At 42.8% G+C, this 16,677-nt stretch overlaps 1 long non-coding RNA gene across 2 annotated transcripts in view; it reads right to left on the bottom strand.

Annotated features, from left to right (window-relative positions):
* Positions 1–16,529: 16,529 nt before the first annotated feature.
* The window catches only part of LOC138839399 (uncharacterized), a 10,390-nt gene continuing 10,242 nt past the window's right edge, over positions 16,530–16,677 (bottom strand). For both annotated transcript variants that reach the window (XR_011375962.1, XR_011375963.1), the window contains exon 4: positions 16,530–16,677. This exon is cut by the window's right edge and continues 136 nt beyond it. This is a non-coding gene — a long non-coding RNA (uncharacterized lncRNA).

The raw sequence follows: 16,677 nt of genomic DNA, 5'->3' as shown, positions 1-16,677 counted from the left end.
CCTTAATAGGGTTAATAATATTGTAAAACAGGATCTAAAACATACCTGAAGACCCTGATAAAAATCAGAAGTAATGCAATGTCAACTGTAAAATAACAAGTCAAAACTCAGCCAAGATGGTTGTCTACAATCACAAAGTCCTCGATGGACCTATTGACTACAAAATTGATAGATTCAAGACTGAACTAAAAAGATCAATGTTTGTGATACAGATTGAATCAGCTCTTCCTTCTCCCTTGGTGAGAATCTGAAGTGACTTAGTGTCACATATTTCCTCTGGGTTCAGAGAGATACATTCTTCCAAACAATGAGTTCCTTTATAGATATAAATGCTTCTTACAAAAGGTTAACTTTGGGAGGATTGAGGGATTGAACTCAGGGCTTTGTATATGCTAAGCATGAACTCTATCAGTGACATACACTTTTAGTCCCCAAAGAGGAATTTCTTTTTTTAGAGCTTCTCTTGTGCCTTTTGTTTCCCCAAAATAATCAGCTTAAAATAACCCTTATGCCCAAGAGACCTATTTTTAGAGTAGCATAATTTGACTGACTACAGTCATATTTTGTGGTGGTGTCATCTGAATCTCATGTCTTAAATACTCTTCTGTTGTCATCGTCAAGTGAGAGGATTCCACAACAATTTAGCCTACAGCAAAGGAACAGAAAGTAAATGAAGCAAGTAGCTGATAAAATCTTGGCTCTGGTGAAAATCTGGGTGCCATCGATGAATTTTCTACAAGCTGACTTCGTTTGCCCTTGGCCAAAACAGAGACAGGAGCCGGGAACTGATGGCTCATACCTTAAATGTAACTATTCAGGAGGCTGAGATCTAAGGATTATGATTTGAAGACAGCTCAGGCAGGAAAATCTGTGAAAGTCTCATCTCCAATCAACCACCAAAAAGTCAGAAGTGGACCTGTGACCTAAGTGGTAGAGTACTAGTCTTGAGCACAAAAGCTCAGCGATAGTGCCTAGGTCCCGAGTTCAAGCCCAGAAATGGCACACACACACACACACACACACACACACACACACACACACACACACACACACAGAGGCTGAGGAAGAGCCAGTGATCCCTTACCATCCAGAGCAGGCTCGAGACTGTCATCCAGGCTTTGGTGTTAGTATAAGGAGTCCCTGTGCTTACACTAGGCTGTGGTATCCCCTGTTGAATATGAACAATCTCACAGACCATCACCCAAAGCTACTCTGTGACATGAAAGGATCAAAGGAAAATTAAGACTACATCATAATCATGTCTTGATAAAGACTGAACATGAACAGTGTATATACTACAGAAATGACCATCACAACTGTGCTGCATAATGTGACTGAATATAACCAATTATTCTTTCTTATATTCTTTCCTTTACTATATATTTTTATTATGTTTAAGTAGTTATACAAAGGACTTGTCATTCAGCAAAGCAGTTTATGGATACAATGCGTCATGATCAATGTCACCCCTTTCAATAATCTCATTCATTCCTCCCAAACTATCCCTTCCCTACTTTTCTTTTCTTTTTTTTTTTTTTTGTGGTCTGATACAGGAACTCAAACTCTGTATCTGACACGTTCTCTCATAGGCTAGCAGTACACCAACTAAGCCATGCCTCCAACCTCTCACTTTTCTTAATTTTGTAGGATACTGAATTTTTTGTGTATATTCCAGTCCTGCAGCTTGAACTCAGGGCCTGCACTCTGTCCCTGAGCTTTTTCATTCATGCTAATGCCTACCACTTGAACCACAGCTCCACTTTTGGCTTTTTATTAGTAGTTTATTAGAGATCAGAGTCTCATGCATTTTCCTGCCTGCTCCAGCTTGCTTCAAATCTTGATCCTCAGGGAGTGTAATTCTAGCTATAATAATACACACTTGTCTTACTACAGAGATGTTTCTGGAGTTCTTTGACCCTAAAAATAACTGTACCCATCTCCAGGTTGTACCAGGACAATGTCACTTTTACCCCTATTCGTGTGCCCAGAACTCATTTCTTCCTCTACATTTTCAGTTCACTCCTTTGTTTCTTCTGACTTTGTTTTCTCAAAAGAAGAAATAGGCTGAATGCTGGTGGCTCACCTGTGTAATCCTAGCTACTCAGGAGGCTGAGCTGTGAGGATCTCAGTTCAAAGTCAGCCCAGGCAGGAAAATCCATGAGACTCTTATCTCCACTTAACAATCAGAAGACCAAGACAAAGTTAACAAGACTTGACAAACAAAGGACCTCTACTCATCTGGTCAAATCACTACTAAATAACCCCATGCTGCTGATCACACATAGGGTATATATGTGCACACCGGAGGGAAACTAGGAGGAGGACATAGAACTAGAGGGAATCAGGGAAAAACATATAACAATGGGACCCATCAACTGCACTGGACATTGATCAAAATGAATGAAGCAACTTAATGGCAGCGATAGGAGGGAGGGAATGAGTAGGAAAGAGGGAACAGCTGACACTATGAAAAAGGAAAGGAATGTATACATCACCTGATGTGGAAGAAATAACTGTATTGCCAAAGCCCATAGAACTCATAAACTTTATAGATCATGACAGGCAATTTGCCCCATGAAAGTTAGAATGTGTTTGTGAATTTAACTAAGCATCACTATCCCACAATAACTTGTGAAATTATGTAATCATTTAATCACAATAAACAATTTGCAGGGCTGGGAAGGTGGCTCAGTGGTAGAGCACTTGCCTTGCATGCATGAGGCCCTGGGTTCGATTCCTCAGCACCACATAAGCAAAAAGCCGGAAGTGGCACTGTGGCTCAAGTGGTAGAGTGCTAGCCTTGAGCTGAAGAGCTGAGGGACAGCACCCAGGCCCAGAGTTCAGTCCCCACGACAGGATCCCCCCCAAAAAAAAGAATTTGCAAAAAAAAAATCAGAAAACCGGAAGTGAAACTGTGGCTTAAAGTGGCAGAATGTTAGCCTTGAGCAAAAAAAAACTCAGGGAGAGCAGGCTCAGAGTTCATGCCCCACAACTGACACAAACATACACAAAAAGAAAATGTAACACAAGTATATCATCATTGGAAGGAGTGCAAAGTATTTAGCATGAAATTATTGTAAAGGCTTAACTGTGAAGAACTGCTCTAAGAAGAAATTTGAATCAGTTCTTTTTGAGATGATCCATGTTTGGCAAGTTTGCCGAGGACTCTTGGAGGCTCCTTTTGAGAAACATTTTTACACAAAAGTATAGCCTCAGAATTTGCCCTGTATTTCTATTCAAATTCTCAGATTTTCTTTCCCAACTAAAGTGGTTTCCCTTGGAAAAGTTTTTTTTGTTGTTGTTTTTTGTTTTTTTTATTTTTTGACAGTCCTGGGGCTTGATGAACTCAGGGCCTAGGTGCTGTCGCTTAGCTTCTTTTTGCTCAAGGCTAACACTCTGCCACTTGAGCCACAGCACCACTTCTGCTTTTTTCTGTTTATGTGGTACTGAAGAATTGAACCCAGGGCTTCATGAATGCTAGGCAAGCACTCTACCACTAAGCCACATTTCCAGCCCATAGAAGAATTTTTTAAATAAGTTTTTTTTTATTGTGAGAATACTGTACAGAGGAGGGGTTACAGTTACATGAGCAAGGTAATGAGTACATTTCTTATCAAGCATTGTTGTCTCCTCCTTTGTTTTTCCCCTACCATCCCTTCCCTCTCATCTCCACAACTACACTATAGAAGAGTTTTAAAGTGTAGAAATAAGAATATACTTACCATTATGAAATAAATCTAGATGATCAAAACTTCATTTGCTTAGTTGGGTATTAATGTGGCAGCTCAGTCCTATAGTCCTAGCTACTCAGGAGAATGAGATCTGAGGATTATAGTTTAAAACCAGCCCAGGCAGCAAAGTGTACAAGAGACTCTTATTCCTCCAATTAAGCCAGAAGTGGAGCTGTGGTTCAAGTGGTAGAGTGCTCTAAAGTTGAGCACAAAACTTCAGGGACATCAACCCATGCCCTGAGTTCAAGACCCAGAACTGGAAGCAAAACACATTTGCTTAATTATCAAAATAAATATAAATTTAAGAAAATTGCAAAAAATCTGCACAGGAAGAGTTGCTTTCAACAAATCAAAGAAAGACTGGATAAAGGGGATTGTATCAAACTGAACAGCTTCTGAATGTCAAAGGACATAGTTTACAAAATAAATAGAAAGCCCACAGAATGGGAGAAGATCTTTACTAGCTATACAATAGAAAAGGATCTCATATCTAAAATATACTTTAAGAGAGACTTGTCAGAAGAAGAAGAATGGCCAATACACACATGAGATGTTTAACATAAAGAAATACACAGTGAAACAATATTGAGATTCCACCTCATCCCAGTTAGAATGGCCATTATCAAGAAAACTAACAATAACAGATGCTGGCGGGGATGTGGCCAAAAGGAAACACTAACTACACTGTTGGTGGGAATGTAAACTTGTCCAACCATTCTGGAAAAGAGTATGGAGTTTCCTTAAAAGACTAAAGGTAGAGCTTTCCTATGACCCAGAAATTCCACTCCTGGGCATTTACCCAAATGACTCACAAACCAGCCTACACTAAAGCCACCAGAACAGCCATGTTCATTATAGAATTATTCACCATAGCTAAGATATGGATTCAACCCAGATACCCCTCAGTGGATGGATAAATGGACCAAGAAAATGTACTATATACACACTATGAAATTCTATTCTTCTATCAGAAAGAATGATACTGACCCATTCATAAGGAAATAGAAGTACTTGGAAAAAAATTATCTTAAGCAAAGTAAACCAGACTCAAAGAAACATAGGTTGCATGTTTTCCCTCTTTTGTAGTAACTAGAATGTGCCAATATATCCACAAGTAAATACAATGGATAGTAAAAGACAAAAAATTACACTTGGACATGATAAATTTAACAGGACTCTATAAACAATCACACAGTGAGACCAGAGGAGGACATTCTTAGGAGAATATCAAAAGGGCTCAAGATCTATATGCATATGATCATATAAAATGATGCTTATCTAAATGAACTCCAAGAAATGGAAACAAGAGTTCTTTTTTTCTTTTTCTTTTTTCCTTTTTTTTTTTTTTTTGTCGGTCATGGGGCTTGAACTCTGGGTTTGGGCGCTGTCCTTGAGCTCTTCAGCTCAAGGTGAGCGCTCTACCACTTGAGCCACAGCACCACTTCCGGTTTTCTAGTGCTTTATTGGAGTAAGAGTCTCACAGAGTTTCCTGCCCAGGCTGGCTTTGAACTGTGATCCTCAGATCTCAGCCTCACCGGCACCTGGCCTGTTTTATATTCCTATACCTTTTTGTCTTATATTTGAGTTTATCTGATTTGGAGAGGGAAAGGGGAAGCACAGAAATGGTGGGACAAAGGGTAAACTAATGCAGCAGTGATATGAAACAATGTGTTGAAAATGAACTCTTCAATTTGTGGGAGATAGGGGTGGGGAGGGAAAAAACTGGGAGACAATGAGGGAAGGGGTGACACTCTTCAAAATGAAATGTACTCATTACTTGATTTATGTAACTGCAATCCCTCTGCACAGTATCTTTAGAATAAAAGTAAAATTTTTTAAAAGTTGCTTTCAACAAAACTTGATAACTTCCTTTGCTTTGTCTGAGGTTAAACAATGTGATCAGAGTGCTGTGTACATAGAGTGCTTTCACACTCACACTGGGGAAGGCCTGCCATCTACTGGCCAAATTACAAAATAGTTTTGGTTTATTCAAAATGGAACCCCACAGTTAAAAAACACCACCCATACTACATACTCATTGGGCCTGGATGAAATACTAAAAGAAAAAAACAGGGCTGGGAAGGTGGCTCAGTGGTAGAGCGTTTGCCTTGCATGCATGAGGCCCTAGGTTTGATTCCTCAGCACCACATAAGCAATGTTCTCATTTGTAAAACAAAGATTTGAGAAGAAAAAAACAGAAAGAGAAGAATGAAGGGTACTGGTGTCTCATGCCTATAAACCTAGGCACTCAGGAGGCTGAGATCTGAGGACCCCAGTTCAATGGAAACCCTAGCAGGAAAGTCTGTGAGACTTATCTCCAATTAACCACCAGAAAACTGAAAGTGGCACTGTGGCTCAAAGCAGTAGAGCACTAGCTTTGAGCAAAAAAGCTCAGGGACAGCACCCAGGCCCTGAATTGAAGACCTACGACTGACAGAAAAAGAAACGATACCTCATTTACTTTAAGAAGCAAGAAACAAACAGGGTGTCTCATACCTGTAAGAATTGCCACTCAGGAGGCTGAGATCTGAGGATTGCAGTTCAAAGCCATCCTGGGAAGGAAAATCCATGAGTCTCTTATCTCCAATTAAGCACCACAAAAGTGCTAAAAGTGGAGCTGTGACTCAAGTGGTAGAATGCTATCCTTGAGCACAAAAGCTCAAGGACAGTGTCCAGGCCTGAGTTCAAGCCCTAGGACCAGCACACACACACACACACACACACACACACACACACACACACACACACACACACACACACACAAACATACAAACATGCACACACACAAGAAGCAGCAAGAGATGCTTTTAACAGGGATGAAAAGGAATGTAAATCAATTGTAGATCACTTGCCTATCATACACAAGGTCCTGGGTTCAAGATTAGTGTGTGCATGTGCACACACACACACTCACACACACACATGAACACACATGCACCTTTGGGAAAATTGTCTGACTTTGATGGGAAATAAAAGTACTCCTATGAGAAATATTGTATTTGACATTGAAGCTGGGGTTGTTATTCAACCTAACCATGTATGATGATATATTTGCCATACAATTATTACAAAATACATTCAGGTAGCATAGTGAGCAGGTAGATTTCAGGAAGTCTTTTATTTTTCAGGTAAGGGGTAGGTTTATTCATCGTTCTGGCTGGCACCAGGCCATGTTGGCCCTCTATGCAGCTGGGAAAGAGAGCTGGGAAAGAGAGAGCTGGGCAAAAGAGTTGGGAAAGAGAGAAAGAGCTGGGAAAGAGAGAGTCTGAGCCTGGGCTAGGCCTTATCTAGGGTATGGGTGGAGAAAGTTGTGGCCACATCAAATTCAGATGTGACCTCAGAGGATGCAGATGTGACCTCTTCCAGGTGTGCCAGTTGCATAGGTAATGCAGGTACTGGGTGGAGACTTTGCTGTGAGGAGGGTGGAGTCTGCTCACCACCCAGGAGAGGACCTTACTTTCCAGTCTTTTAATAATCATGAAATAGAGTGCAGATTCTCTCTGGCTACTTCCTCCTGACAGGGGACGTTGACATTAGGGGTAAAAGGCTGGAATTTGGTCTCCTCCCAGAGAAGGCAGCAAGCAGCAGCTGTCCCTTGGTGGTGTGAGTCCTTAGATTAAGTCTGGAGAAGTCTCATGAGGCATTGAGGGGCTGGAAAAAAATACTAGAGAGCAAATAAATGGCAAGAGGAAGGACTTGGGGCTGAAAATGTTGGTAGAAATGTCCCTAGCTACTTCTGACATCTGGTGATTAGGTAGAGGAGAAGTCAGGTAACAAAGGCAAGAATATAAATTCCTGTCCAGTTAATAGGTAGACAGATATGGACACTAGATGGGCAGGCTTCTTACTTCTATTGACCTCCTGGCTCTGGTTAATATTGAAAGGGCAGGCACAAAGTTGCTGATATGACATCATCTCTTCTTACTCCTCTCCATTGTCCCTTGTTTCCCAGACTGGCTGAGTCTGGGATGGCTTTTCCCAGTTAGTATTTATGGAGGTTTGAACTGAAGGCCTGGGCACTGTCCCTGAGCACTTCTGCTCAAGGCTAGTGCTCTACCATGTTGAGTTACAGTACCACTTCAAGTGTTTGGCTGGTTAGAGATAAGAATCTTGAGCCATGCTTCTAGCCTGGCTCTTTGCAGGTTAGTTGGGAGATGGAGTCTTAGGGATTTTTCGGCCCGGGCTGGCTTTGAACTGCAAACTTTGCCAAAATCCCTTATTTCCAATTAAAGCAACAAGGAGATCAAATAGAATAAGTAGAGTTTACCTGGTCCTTATCAAAAATTGCCAACAAATATTCTGAAATAACAAAAACTCATTAGATGCCCAATATTTTAGAGTCACATAGTCAGTACCAGAATGCACAACACAAAGCAAAAAAAGGAAAAACTCAAAACCTAAATTTTTTTTATTGTGAACATACTGTACAGAGGGGTTACTATTACATGGGCAAGATAATGAGTACATTTCCTATCAAGCATTGTAGCCTCCTCCTTTGTTTACCCTTCCCATCCCTTCCCAGCCTCCCCCTGCCACCCCCATTCTCTCCCTCCCCACCAAAGTTGTAAAGTTCGTTTTCGACATGACAACTTGTACTTCTCATTGCTGCAACAGGTCCACCTGTATCCTTATTTAAACGACTTGTTTTTCCCCTTCCCCTCCACAAATTATACTGATATCAAATACAGTGAAAGCAGGGTTATTTCTTTGTTGCTTTGTAAAACCTAAAATTTTTGACAACAATGTTTAGACATCTTTGCTAACAAAGCACATCAGATGGTTGGGTCTCAGTTACTAGGGCCTGTGAAAAGAGCAACTTGTTAGGAAGGCACCTTAGAATAAATGGATGAAATAGTAAGCTTGGTGGAAGATTAAGGGTCAGATGGGGCCAAACCCTTAACCCACCATGTGGCCGAGATGGTGAACTCAAGGTGGTGAATTCCTGAAAAAATGCAAAGAAACCCTGAACAAATAGATCAAGCCTACATTGGCTAGCCTTTGAGAGGGAACCTACAGGGGGGGGTACCCGGGACCCAGCCTGCATCGCACTCTTCAGAGCAAAAGCCAAAATGTTGTAAAAAAGAGAAAGGGAGAGATAGAGAAAGTTGGACATGAATGGCAGAGAGAGAGCAAAGAGAGCCTGAAAGTAAACAGACTTCTGACCATTTACCATTGCAGTGGCAAAAACTGTCTACATCTGAGAATGGCATAAAAATGAGGCACTCTGCTTTTCCAGGGAGCACAGGAAGCATTTCAAAGGGCTTTCACCTCTCAGGCGTGACTCGCAGCACCCCATTAAATGAGTAGGAGAGTCAGTCTGGTGAGTGAAGGAGAGCTGACCAGACAGAAGCAGTGTCCCGACTTCCCCCAGAGCCCTCTAGAGAGAAATGGCCAAGTCCCCCAAAACCAAGCGTCCTCGGCTTCAGAGGTGACCGGCCTTTCAGCTAAAGGCCATAGGAGCTCTCTGGCATGGCACCACATCTGGACAGAGACTGAGCAACAGAGAGCCGTAGAGAATAGTTTCACTCACCAGAGTAGAGAAGTGGTGTGGACGTGGATGTGAAGGCAGCAATGGTATCAAAGTGCTGTGTCCGCAGCAGACAGACCAGTTTGCAAAAGGCCGTCAGAACTGTGGGTATTCCTCAGAGCAAAAAAGGAAGAGAAAAAAAACAGAAAGGAATCCCACCTATCCTGACTTTAAGCCCTTCCCGGGTTCAAATGGCACCATTTAGGTTTTTAAAAAGAGGTAGATCGAGTAAGAACAGCACCACGCACGTGGTATTCAGGTAAGGGGTATGTTTATTCATTGTTCCGGCTGGCACCAGGCCATGTTGGCCCTCCACGCGGCTAGGAAAGGCCTAGGAAAGAGAGCTGGGAAAGAGAGCGAGCTGGGAAAAGCTGGGAAAGAGAAGAGAGCTGGGAAAGAGAAGAGAGAGCTGGGAAAAAGAGTTGGGAAAGAGAGAGAGCTGAGAAAAAGCTGGGAGAGTCAGAAAGTCTTTGTCAGCCTGTCTTTCCTCTACAACTCACAAGGGGGCAGCCAAACCTGAAAAGGCCTCCATGTGTCCCAGGCAGAGAACTTTGTGGAGCCCAGAAGGCACAGAGCCCAGAAAAGAGGAACTGGAAGCTTTGGGTTTGGAACTTGGAAAATCAAAATTTGTTCATAGACAAGAAGCTGAGACTATGGGGGGAAATAAATCCTCAAGGATCTCAGCAGGACCTGTAAGACCCCCAACTCAAATTAGCTAGGCATAAATGACATATATTCATAGATATGTGCATACATAGATATATATCCGTATATAATTATTTATATGGATAAATAACATTAAAGGGCTACTTAGACAGAGAAGGTGGGCCAGGCACTTGTGGGTCTGTAATCCTAGCTACTTAGGAGGCTAAGAACTGAGGATCACCTAATTAATCACAAAAAAGCCATAAGTGGCACTGTGGTAGAGTGCTAGCCTTGCTAGAGTGCTAGCAAATGGAGCTCAGGGATAGTGCCCAGGCCCAGGACTGGAAAAGAGTAGAGAGAAAGAGAAAAGGAAAGATAGAGGGTGAATAATTTGGAATACATTGCAAATACATATGAAAACAGTATAAACAACTTCAGTGAGCTGGGCGCTGGTAGCTTATGCCTGTAATCCTACTTAGGATTCAACCGTGGTTGAAACCCAGCCCAGATAGGAAAGTTTGTGAGACTCTTATCTCCACTTAATTACCTTCAAAAGTCAGAAGTGGAGCTGTGGTTCAAGTAGCAGAACACTAGCCTTGAGCAATAAAGCTCAGAGACAGTACTCAGGTCCTGAGTTCAACCCCAGGACCAACACACACACACACACACACACACACACACACACACACACACACACACACACACGTGCTGCACACAAACCTCAATGATCGCTGTTGCTCAATAGGGAGATGGGGGAATAGGGAAGAGAAGTGCTCTGGTGGGGGACACAAGGATGAAAGGATGAATATGGCTAAAATAGACTTTACAACTATGAAAATAGAACAATGAAACATTTTTAAATTGGTTTGGAAAGGCCAGAAGGGAGAAGGATATTTTTTAATTAGCTTAACTGTGATGACCCCCACACACACACAAAAAAAGAATATAAAATGTCAAAATAGAAACAGAGCAAAACTATTGATTTTTAAGAATAGGGCCAAACTTGAAAGGCAGGACTGAACTTGAACAACTAGTTCTGAGGAAAGGACAAGGTGTATTTACCCCCTGGCTGCCCCTTCTACTGTAACTGGCCCATTTGCCCCTGGCTGCCCCTTCTACTGTAATTACTAGTTTTGAAAAAGCAAAACACCTGGCCCTGAAACCAGGAACTGCCTGCTGCTTTAGGTCAAGAAATTGTTACAGGGGTATTTATGGTTTTAATTGTTTCAAGAATCTTTGTGATTTACGCGTTTGCAAAATAACCGCTAAGTTCTGCTTCTGTACAACAATTTGTTTGCATCTGCTCTAAAGGACTGCATTTTTTGCCTTTATAAACCCTGAGCTATTTGAGTTTGAGGCTGGTCACTCCCAAGTTGAGTTAGCCCCAGCCAATCAATCCAATAAACTCCAGCTTTTAAGATACTGGTCAGCATCCGTGACTTTGCCCAGGGGGTCAGTCAGTCCATTTCATAACCTAGTCCATGTTGTAAAGAGCTTTATTTTGTCTGGCCAGAGTTTGTTCTTCTGAAGTCAAGCAGAACGCTACCTGAGTCTTTGCTTTAACAGTATATTCCTGGAAGAGATTGTACAAACTGACAATTCCCTACCTTAGCAACATTGAGAGATTGGCCACCCCAACAACTTTCTGGAACAGCTAGCTGAACTAAAACTACAAAACCAGCAGTACATTCCTTGTACATCTTAAATGTTTATAAATCCAGTCCTAACCCCAGCGAGGAACCACACTGCCTATGCATCTGCCCCTTTCTTGTCTTGGGAAGTGAATAAACCTTTGCCCTCCTTGCTTGCCACCCTGCCTCTTGGCAAATTCTTCACAGCACACCAGTTGAAGCTTTCCCTGCCCCCCCCCCCATAACAGGGCCCAAACTGGAAGCAACAGAAGCAGATCATAAACCACATCCAGCTGGGTCAGGAAAAAAAAAAGCAACTGAAGTTTACCAAGCCTTCCTTCATTGACCTTGAAAACAAACAGATTTGGAGAGAAGGGAATTGGAGTCGCAGTTGGAGTTAGGTAGAAAGTTAAGAAACATCCAGCACTGGAAGATTTTGCAGGTAGAACTAGTCTTCAGCCCAAGGTGAAACCTAAAAACCCATTGATAGTATGCCCTAGATTTGTGGCTCCACCCAGGTTCATCTTGGCAAAGCCATTTTGCCTCTGTGGACCTCAGTTGCCTGGCACAATGAGTAGTGACTGAAATTGTCTATCCTGGGAAGGTTTTGACTTGCTTCTCTGTTGCAGGCATGACCATTACTCCCTATTGAGATGGAGGAAAAAAACAAAGAGGAATTGAGAAGTAAGCTCCTGAAGAGTCACAGCCCAAGTCTGTTGGCTCTGTAATCCTAACTACTCATGCTGAGCATAGAAGTTCAAAGCCAGTGCTGGCAGGAAAGTTCTGGAAATGGAGCTGTGGCTCAAAGTGGTAGAGTGGTAGCCTTGAGCACAAAAAGCTCAGGGACAGCGCACAGGTCCTGTATTTAAACCTCAGAACTGGCACAAACACACAAACACACATACGCACACACACACACACACACACACACACACACACACACACACACACACACCTGGGAGGAGATGGAATGGTTCTGTCTCACTTCCTACGAAAGTGTACTTGTGGTACTGCTACAGTCCTCACCCATACCCCATCCCTCACTATGAGAGGGTGCTGGGTTTTGTGAAATTTCCTACAGACCTGAAATGCCAAGATGGCCACCAAATAAGAATAATGTACTTCAAGGGCTTCCTTTCTGCTGATAACCCCACCTATCCCAGTCCAAACAGCTTAAGTGAGAAAAAAGGGCTATATGATAAGGGCTTCAGCCCTAGGTTAGAGTATTAGCCAGCAGGGTTTACAGGGAGTCCTGAGATGGTGAAGTTTGCTAGGGGGAATGGAGGCAGAGCATCTTAGTCATTTGTTGTGGAGAGCTGCGGGAGCCGTGACCAAAGACCGCCGCAAAAGCAACATTGTAGCTCCTTGGTTCAAGGCGCAGCCGCAAAAATGGCAGGGCCGCGTGGTGCGGCTGCGACCTAAGATGGTGCTGGCTCCCGCCTTCCGTCTTCCCGGTGACGAGTGCTCTCTGTAAAAAACAACTCCTTATATGGCTATGACTTGGCTCCTAGTTTGCTTCCGTGTTTGCAGCCCTATCGGTATATGCCACGTGGCGCTTCGGGATTGGCCATCCAGGAGGCTTATAACCCGAGCGTGGGGGCAGAGGGAAGGAGAAGCAGGAAGAACCGGGCAGGAGAGAAGTGGGAGAGACCTTGTTACAAGGTTCCTGAATAAACCGCATTGAGAAGAATCCCGGGTGGTGTCTTCCTTGCTGGTCGAGGTGGTCGCGACAATTTGTGGGGCTGGGATGTTTATCATGAGCACAACATCTGTATAGCATAGTAGGTGTCTTTGGGTTCTATCCCCAGCATAGCAAAAGACAATGGTGTGTGTGTGTGTGTGTGTGTGTGTGTGTGTGTGTGTGTGTGTGTGTGTGTGTGTGTGTGTGTGTGTGTGTGCAGGTCCTGGGTCTTGAACTCAGGGCCTAGGCACTTAGCCCAAGGCAAGCATTCTACTATTTGAGTCTTTGGGTTCTATCCCCAGCATAGCAAAAGACAATGGTGTGTGTGTGTGTGTGTGTGTGTGTGTGTGTGTGTGTGTGTGTGTGTGTGTGTGTGTGTGTGTGTGTGTGTGTGTGTGTGTGTGTGTGTGTGCAGGTCCTGGGTCTTGAACTCAGGGCCTAGGCACTTAGCCCAAGGCAAGCATTCTACTATTTGAGTCACAACTCCACTTATGGATTTTTGGTGTTTAATTGGAAATAAGAGCTGCATGTCTTTCCTGTCCCAGATGGCTTTGAACTGTGAGCCTACCATCTCAGCCTCCTGAGTATCTGGGATTGCAGGAATGAGCCATCAGCAGCCTGAAAGACAATTTTTTAAAAATATAAAATCATACCTGTCTTTGGACTTGCCTTTCATTTTTACTTAGATGAATTTGCAAATCATATTTCTAGATCAGACTGTAGTAAGAGAAGCTGTAATAAGGAATTGCTTTCCAAAAGATGATATTCAGACATTTCAATGTTCTGTAAATTTGATGTTATGATGATGTCCTAGGGATTTGCTGATCCCAGGACTGGTTAATGCCTAAGAGTTCATCTTTCACATACTAACTAAGCGATCCCCAGATTACACCTCCCACTGTCTCCTTTAGGTATTACAAGGAGCTAATATTTCTCTGCCATGTACAAGGACCTAATATTTCTCTGCCCTAATCATGCCAGAGCTAGTTACTACATAAGTCTGTATTATCCCTTACATCCAGGACCCTTGAGTTACTTGAACCAGCCAATCCTAAACCTGTTTACACAACCTCACACCCATCCCTTCCCACAGAAATCAAGACAAAGACACACCTCCCCCATTTCCTTTCCCTACTGAGCCCATTTTTTTTTTAGTGTTTTTTCTTCTTTTGTCAGTTGTGGGGCTTGAACTCTGGGCCTGGGTGCTGTCTCTGAGCAATTCAGCTCAAGGCGAGCACTCTACCACTTGAGTCACAGTGCCACTTCTGGGTTTTCTGGTGGTTAGTTGGAGATAAGAGTCTCATAGGCTTTTCTGCCCTGTCTGGCTTTGAACCGTGATCCTCAGATCTCAGCCTCCTGAGTAGCTAGGATTACAGGTGTGAGCCGCCTGCACCTGGCTTGAACAATCCATTTCTTATAGCATTGTAATAGAATGAAAAGTGTCCCTTCAAAAGAATATGATTACATTCTGATTCCTAAAATTCAGGACTGGGGTTTGAACTCAGGGCCTCACCCTCTCAGCTTTTTCTGCTCATGGCTGGTGCTCTATCATTTGAGTCATGCCTCTGTTGTTCTATTTGCTACTTAATTGGAGATAAGTCTCTCAGGTTTTCCTGCCCAGACTGGCTTCAAACCAAGATCTGAGGACCTTGGTTCTTAGCCTTCTGAATAGCTAGAATTACAGGTGTGAGCCACCAGAGCCCAGCTATGCTAAATGTTGAGGAGAGGAACTTACTTGGATTATTTAGGTGGACTCTAAATGCAGTCATATCTATCCTTAGGAGAAAAGGTGAAAAATTTACAGAGGGTAAGGCCACAAGAACAAAGAACAGAATAAGAGACAGGCCAAGGAATGGGAGCAGATTCTCTGCTAGAACCTTTGGAAATTGTGACTGTTAGCCCAGAAGCCTCCTCCCTCAGGGCTTCTTTCCCTAGGCAATACTAGGTCCATGCAGTAAAGGCAGCAAATTATTAGCCCCTATCCCCTTTTCCTGAGAGATCACCCCGTTGTGATAGCTATGACCATATAAGGCAGGGAGATTCCCCAAATTCCAGAGGTTATAAAAGATCAACTGAGACAGCTGGCACTTCTTACTTCTGCTCCATTATGAGAAGGGGTCATGCCAGTCCCTTTACTCTGGCAAAGTCTAATATACTCTAACAGTGACCATGCCAGCACCTTAATATTATCCATAAATCATTTGGACTAAAAAAAAAAGTTAATAGCTCCCTTACTGCTATTTGGAGCTACCTAATTTGTAATTATTTATGGAAGCCCTGGAAAACGAATACAATCATCCTGACTTCAGGTTTTGGGTTGTTGTTGTTGTTGGTGGTGGTGGTGGTTGTTGGGCTTCAACTCAGGGCCTGGGCACTGTCCTGAGCTCTTTTCAGTCAAGGCTAGCACTCTACCACTTTGAACTACAGTTCAGCTCCCAGTTTTCTGACAGAGATAAGAGTCTCACAGACTTTCTTTTTCTGTTTGGAATTATGATCCTCAGATCTCAGCCTCCTGAGTAGTTAGAAGCCCAGCTCACATCAGTTTTTTATTTCTCTTTGTGTTCCACATGAATTTCATATTTCTATGATGTTTTCCCATTACTGAGATAATGTACTAAAAGAGGAGTCTACAGTGGTAACTTCACAGAGGTAATCTTAGAGTCGGCAGTTGACAGGAGTTGTGGCTTAGTTCTGTAAGTAATCCCAGTTCCTTGGGAGGCAGAGATGAAGAGTGTAGGGATTCAAGGCCAGCCTGGGCAAAAGTAATCAAGTCTCAATCAACAAATTTAGAGTTCATATTCCTAATACCAAATTAAGAGGGAAGCATAAATGGGAGAATTTTAGTCTGAGGTCATCCCAGGCAAAAATGCAAGAAACTTATCTAAAAAATAATTAAAGCAACACCAAATACTGGTGGCTCACACCTGTAATCCTAGCTACTCAGGAGGCTGAGATCTGAGGATCAGGGTTCCAAGCCAACCTGGGCAGGAAAAATCCTTGAGACGCTTATCTCCAATTAACCATGAGAAAACCAGAAGTGGAACTGTGGCTCAAAGTAGTAGAGTGCTAGCCTTGAGCAAAAGAAGCACAGGGACAGTGCCTAGGCCTTGAGTTGAAGCCTGACAAGCACAAAAAATAATAAATTCCAGTACTATCTTCCCTGCCCCCCGCAAAAGAGGAAAAGAAAAAATCAGCAGTCATATTGTCTACCATTGTATATTAGTTAGATAATACTATGGAGATTTTCCCACATTGATGACTATCAAAAAAGCCTCAACAAAATGCAAAGTTTCGCCACACAAAATTCAGGTCTATTGGTTTTTATTTTCTGTCCCACTCCATGAACATGGAAATGATAGCCTGGAAAGCAGGTTTCTCCAATAAAAGTGGTAGTGGAGGCAAGGCTCCTTAAATCAAGTTAATGGTAGTATTAATGTTGTTTACCACTTATTCCAGGTAAAG

The sequence above is a fragment of the Dipodomys merriami genome, unplaced genomic scaffold (genome assembly GCF_024711535.1).
Source record: "Dipodomys merriami isolate MVZ:Mamm:240054 unplaced genomic scaffold, mDipMer1.0.p SCAF_3, whole genome shotgun sequence".
NCBI lineage: Eukaryota > Metazoa > Chordata > Mammalia > Rodentia > Heteromyidae > Dipodomys > Dipodomys merriami.
The sequence above is the reverse complement of the archived record's forward strand: the minus strand, read 5'-3'. Positions and strand labels throughout refer to the sequence as shown.